We start from the raw sequence: 6,239 nt of genomic DNA, 5'->3' as shown, positions 1-6,239 counted from the left end.
AGTTTCCACCTTTCATAACCCGAAACCTCAAGCTCTCCGCCAACTTTTGGTGGAAGAGCAACTTCTTCAACCTCTTAGAGACTACTTCATACCCAATGCATACACCTCATCGTCATGCATCTGGGTTTCAGAGGTAGAGGCGGCACAATTTGAAATTAAGACCTCCATCATCTCGATGCTTCCCAATTTCTTTGGGACTTTGACTAAAAATCCATACAAGCATCTAGATGAGTTTTTCAAAATCTGCTCCATCATCCGTATACCTTATTTTGGTGATGATGCCCTCCATTTGAGGCTTTTCCCACTTTCTCTGAAGGACAAGGCCAAATATTGGCTGAATTCCTTAGAGCCGAACTCGGTGACCAACTGGACCACCATGCAACATGAGTTCTTAAAAAAGTACTACCCCATTAGGAAGACTAACTAGCTGAGGAAGGCAATCACTAGTTTTTCACAATTGGATGGGGAACAATTTTTTGAGACATATGAGCACTTAAGGGACCTTTTGCTCAAATGCCCATATCACTAAGTCCCTAGGTGGCAATTGGTTTTGAACTTTTATAAAGGATTAGCTGAGCATGAGAGAACCATGGTAGATGCATCTTGTGGAGGTACTTTCCTCCGGAAGCCCGAGAATGAGGCTTGGACTCTTTTTAAGAATCTTGTCGAGAATTTAGCAGCATGATGTTGCAGCCCGTAGACTGTCCCAACCTTCCTCTTTCCATCTTAAGGGATTCTATGAGTTTGTCGCAGGCCATGACCTTGTGCCTACACTGCACACCATTATGAAGAAATTAGATCAGTTCTTGTCCTTAGTACAACTACCTTAGCATGTAGTGTGTGCAAAGGTGTGTGCCATTTGTTATGATCCTTCTCACACTTGTTATAATTGCCCCTACGTGCCTCCCCCGTGTAGAGACCTATAAAATATAATAAAAAAATAAATTAGGGAAAAAGTGGATTTTTGGCTAGGGGACGAGAAAACTAGCAACGATTTTCTGAGAGTCATAGAAAATCATCGACGGTTATGGGGATTTATCGTGGGTCGGTAACGGGTAAACGGTAATTTTGGGTCGGTAAAATAGAAAACTGGCGATGGTTTTCTAAGTGTCATAGGAAAACCGTCGATGATTTTCATTGCAGTGTGAATAATATGAAGATCCCATGAGCCTCATTCCTCATTTAACAAAAATCACTCTCTCATACTTTCTCTCAAACTCTACGGCCCTACCCCCTCCTTCCTTTCATTCTCGCTCCATTAAACTTTTTTTGACGATCAAGAATGACCACGAGGTTCATGGGAAGGTTCTCTGCAACTTCACTAGAGCATATTTTCAATTTGGGGTTCCGGGGCACCACTCTAAAAACTAGGGTAAGTGAGGTGATTTAGAGTTTTATTGTTAATTTGGAGTACATAAAGCCTAGAAAATACTGAATGATAAATATACTGGATTTTAATTGATTGAACTAGAATTAAATCGATTTCAGGGTTTCGAGTTTTGGGATGTTGTACGCTTGGTTTAGGATTTTAGCAGGTTTTCTAGGAAACAGGTAAGGGGATAAATTCATTCAGTTATTTTCAGAAAATCTATTATTAAATATTCTGTATTTAATTTAGAAATTATTTATAGTTTTGGGAATACGTAGATGGAACTGAGGAAACTTTGAAAACCAAATTTAATATAATTCTTGTCAGAAAAATAGTTTTCAGGCCAGTAATATGTTATAGAATAATACTCATTTATGTGTGGCAGGAGCATAGATTTTTACTACAATTAATAGCATGTTAGAATATTTCATAAAACATAGAACAAACATGATTTAACGATAGTTTTTAGAAAAACTATAAACAGTACAGTAATTATATTTTCAGTATATTATGAAATTCAGAAGGCGCAGATATCGTAACGTTCAGTTGGTGCAAATGCCGTATTTTTCAACCGGTGTAGATGCCGAGTTATTTAGCTGACGCGGATGTTGTGATCAGTTTTTAATATGATAGTTTATTCAGAAAATTATGAAATGACAGCTTTTATTCAGAAATATGTAAAATCCAGATTTTATTTTAGAAATATGTAAAATGTTATTTAAGAACATAATTATATTATGAGAAATGTATTATATGATAGCAGAACCCTGATGGCTTAGTTTAGATTCAGTGCACGGTACTGTATCCATCCATTCAAGCAGTGCTACCAAGCATCTCAAATAGAGTGTGGGAGGGGGATAGTCAATTGTACATCAGTGTAAGAGCAGGTGCCCCTTTGGCAGTCCGGACTAGGCTGGGCAAGCCAATTGTACTTACAGACTTACAAGTTTGACCTAGTATGGTAGGCCAACCATTGCTAGGTCCCGCCTACAGGCTGCACAACCTAGTCATGTGGGGTTAATACATGACATCAACTAGCTATCCATCCAGGGTGTGATTTCAATATTATACAAATATAACAGATGATTTTTTATGTATACATAAATTTAATATGTCATTGTATGTTATATGAAATTTGATTTATTCAGATTATTATAGAATAGTTTTTAATAAATTTACTAAATGCAGGTGACTTATGTACAAATTTTTCTTACTTAACAGATATAATATACCATGTACAATATATGTTATAACACAATGATACTCATGATGCCACACACTGATATTAGTCTATATTCCTTATTGAGAGATGTCTCACCCCAGCATTACAAACATTTCAGGAAACCGAGATAGAAGAGCGGACCGAGCTCCAAGGTAGAGGAGGCTGTTTTATACTACCCTGTTCGAAGGGTAAGTTGTGGGGTTGTGTTTAGGATGGATTTTTAGGGTTATGACCCTAGGATATTATGGTTCCTTTTGGGCATGAATATATACGTATTTATGGATATAGTAGAACTCTGGTCTTGTATATATATGGTTGTGTAAATTATAGTTTCTGCTGCATAGACAACATGTATGTATAGATAGGTATATCCCCGAGTACCTATGGGTCCGGGTTAACTTTGACTTTGTTAGTATGTCATGGTATCAGAGTTATTATGATAAATATTATATAGAAAAAAAAATAGCAAAAATTTTGGGTCATTACACCTCGCCTTAGTTTGTGCAGGAGGAAGTTAAGGCCACCCATAATTGGTACGACATGCCATCCAATGAACCTTATTCTAATAGGTACAATCTTAGGTGGAGTATGCATCCCAACTTCTCCTAGAGGCCACAAGCTTTATGTTTTCAAGCTCAAATACCTTAGCAATCACCCACTACTCCACCTCATCACCCATTCCAAAACTCTCAAAATCCTCTTGTGTCTGTCCCTAGATCTTCAGCTTATCAGCAACCATCTCGACCTCAGCCCCAATATGATAGATATTTTTAGGAGATGATGTTGAAAGCCCTTAAGGGCATTGAGGCTAATTGCCAAGTTAATCGGAAAATACTCCACTCTCACTCCCAATCTATTGCCAAGCTAGAAGCCACCATGGGCCAACTAGTTACCTTTTTGAGTAAGAGAGATGAGGGTAAATTGCCAAGTCAGCCTCTAGTGAACCCTAAGGGCCAATATTGGGTAGAATGTGAGCCAACTGCTTGACCTTTGTTGTATCATGAGCAAGCCTGGACTGTAACCATTCTTCAGAGTTATAAGGAGGTAAACAATAGGGTTAGGGAGAAGTTAAACCAAGAAAATGGCAGGGAGAAGATGAGGGAAGAGCCCGATGATGAACCATATAATCCTCCTTCTTCCAATCCGGTAGTTGATACCGAGATACCTACCCTCTCCAATGATGGAGCACTTCCCCATTATGTGCCTGCAGTGCCATTCCCTACAGCTCTTCATGCACCCTCTAAAACTAAGAAGGAAACCAATACCGAGTCCATCACAGACACATTTTGACAAGTCAAGGTTAATATTCCTCTCTTAGATATTATCAAGCAAGTGCCTACGTATGCCAAGTTCCTCAAGGACTTGTGCACACAAAAGTGCAATTCAAGGGTACACATGAACAAACAAGTTAGGTTGAACAAGCATGTGAGCTCAATTCTTTTAGATCATATTCCTCCTAAACTTAAAGAGCCCGACACTACCACCATCTCATGTGTAATTGGTGATTACACGATTAATAAGGCTTTTTTAGATTTGGGAGTGAGTGTGAACCTACTTTTGCACTTGGTCAACCAAAAACTCAATTTAAGAGAGTTGAAGACCACCCCCGTCACATTGAGCTTCATTAACCAATTAGTGTAAAATCCCCGGGGTGCGATAGAGGATGTCTTGATCAAAGTCAAAGAGCTCTATTATCCTATCGACTTCGTTGTCTTGGATATGGAACCTTCCGACCTAACTAACGATCCAATCCCTATCATATTAGGATGACCATTCTTAGCTATGGCTATTGCCTACATTCACTATAGGATTAGGGTCATGGATGTGTCCTTTGGCAACATGCAGCTCTAGCTGAATGTATTTCACGCTTCCCAACATCCACCCGATGACATCCAACTTGTGGACATTGACATGATTGATGCATGTGTCAAGGAAGTGGCTCCCTTGATTCTGTGGAGGGATCCTCTAGATGATATACTTCAGTTTGAGAGCCCCTCCATATCTAACTTGGAGGAGCTGTATGATCATATTCTTGCCATTTATGATTCAATCCCTAGCTTAGAAGGACGACTATGGGTAAGTGAGAAGTGGTTCAAGGAGTAAATGGTGGAAGAAACTCTTATCTTCGAACCTGGGTGAGTTAGAAATGAGCATTCATTGTGTTTGGCTAAAGATGGTAAATATAACTCTTTTGGGAGGCAACCCAATTATATCTTCTTTTTCTTTCTTCTTTGAGTCCATAGGTTGTACATTGTAGTGTAGATAGGGTTCAAGGTCCTTAGAGTAGGTCATAGGTTAGTTGAGGGTGTGACTAGGGTGCGACCAGCACACATAGGTGTGAGTTGGTCAAAGCCTTGAAAGTCTTCTAAACTTCCAAAGTACCAAGAAGCTCAACCATGGGCATGACCAGCATTGCCCTGGGTGTGACCTAGTCAAGATTCTAACTCTTCTGAACTTTCAAATTAGCAAGGAGTTCGACCAGGGTGCAACCAGCACAGGGCTGGTGCGACCTGGTCGAGACTATTAAAAATAATTTTAAACTCCTTTTTACTGCAAAGCTATAACCCCATATTCTCCTAGCTCCTTGGTCTCTTTTCGTCGCACCCACACCCGACCTTGTCGTCCGAGCCTCCCCCACCTTCCTTGAGCTCTAGAAACCCTCTAGCTCATTACCTTAGCTCTAGTGACCCTCCCTTTGTGTGAAACTCCAGTCCTAGGGTTTACCCATTTGCATTCCTTGTGGCTATGGCTCTTCATTTCCCCTTCTAACACCCGTGTCTCTTCCTCTTCTCCTTCTTTCACCTTCCACTCCACCTGTGTATCTTGCCACTTTCCCGACCACCTTCATCCATCTTTTATCAAAGATGCCTCGCCATTTAGAGTCTTGAACTACTTCCAAGAAACCCCAATCTTCATTATCTGCCGCCAAGCGGAAGAGGCTCCAAGTTCAGTTGAGAGACGAGCCATCGTTCGGGTCCGAGAACACTCCACCTACCCCAGCAACGTTGAGGGGTTAAGCGGACCATAGTGCACAAGCACAATCTTCTTGGAGGCTGAGGGCATTGAGGATGACCCTCGAGGACTATGACTTTCGGCCCATGTATTGGTTCCAGTTGGGCGAGACTTGTGCCCACACTTGCAAGAAATATTGTGTAAAGGTCCTGGAGTAGCGGAAGATGGACCACTATATGACCCCATGCACCACCATATATCACCTAGCCTTAATTTGAGAGTTCTACCAAAACCTGCACCATGATCCTTGGACATATGTTTGGTCGACTAGGGTTTGAGCTCACCCCAACCTTAATTGATATGGTATGGTCCCACGAGGTAACCAATGACACACCGTGGGAATACTTTGATTCTTTTGATTTCCACCATATCATCAGCTAGATGTTCGATGACCTTTATTATCATGGTGGGAACATGCAGTGTGACATGTGCATGACACGGAGCAGGGTACTTGATTACCTACTCCTTTTGGATCTCATCCTCGAACACAACATCTACGCATTGGGCCATCATTCAGAGTGGTGTGACATTCATCTAGAGGTCCTATACGACATGCACCAGAACATGATGGTGGATATGCCTCAACTTATTATGGATGAGATGACCACATTTTACAAGAGGAACGTGAGATACCCG

General features: G+C 40.8%; 1 non-coding gene across 1 annotated transcript; it reads right to left on the bottom strand.

Moving 5' to 3' along the window:
- Positions 1–425: 425 nt before the first annotated feature.
- Positions 426–531, bottom strand: LOC131165140 (small nucleolar RNA R71). Its single transcript, XR_009139461.1, has one exon. It is a non-coding gene; the product is annotated as a small nucleolar RNA R71 (small nucleolar RNA).
- Positions 532–6,239: the final 5,708 nt, after the last annotated feature.

This window comes from Malania oleifera, chromosome 9 (assembly GCF_029873635.1).
Source record: "Malania oleifera isolate guangnan ecotype guangnan chromosome 9, ASM2987363v1, whole genome shotgun sequence".
Lineage (NCBI taxonomy): Eukaryota > Viridiplantae > Streptophyta > Magnoliopsida > Santalales > Ximeniaceae > Malania > Malania oleifera.
This window is presented reverse-complemented; position numbering and strand designations above follow the sequence as displayed.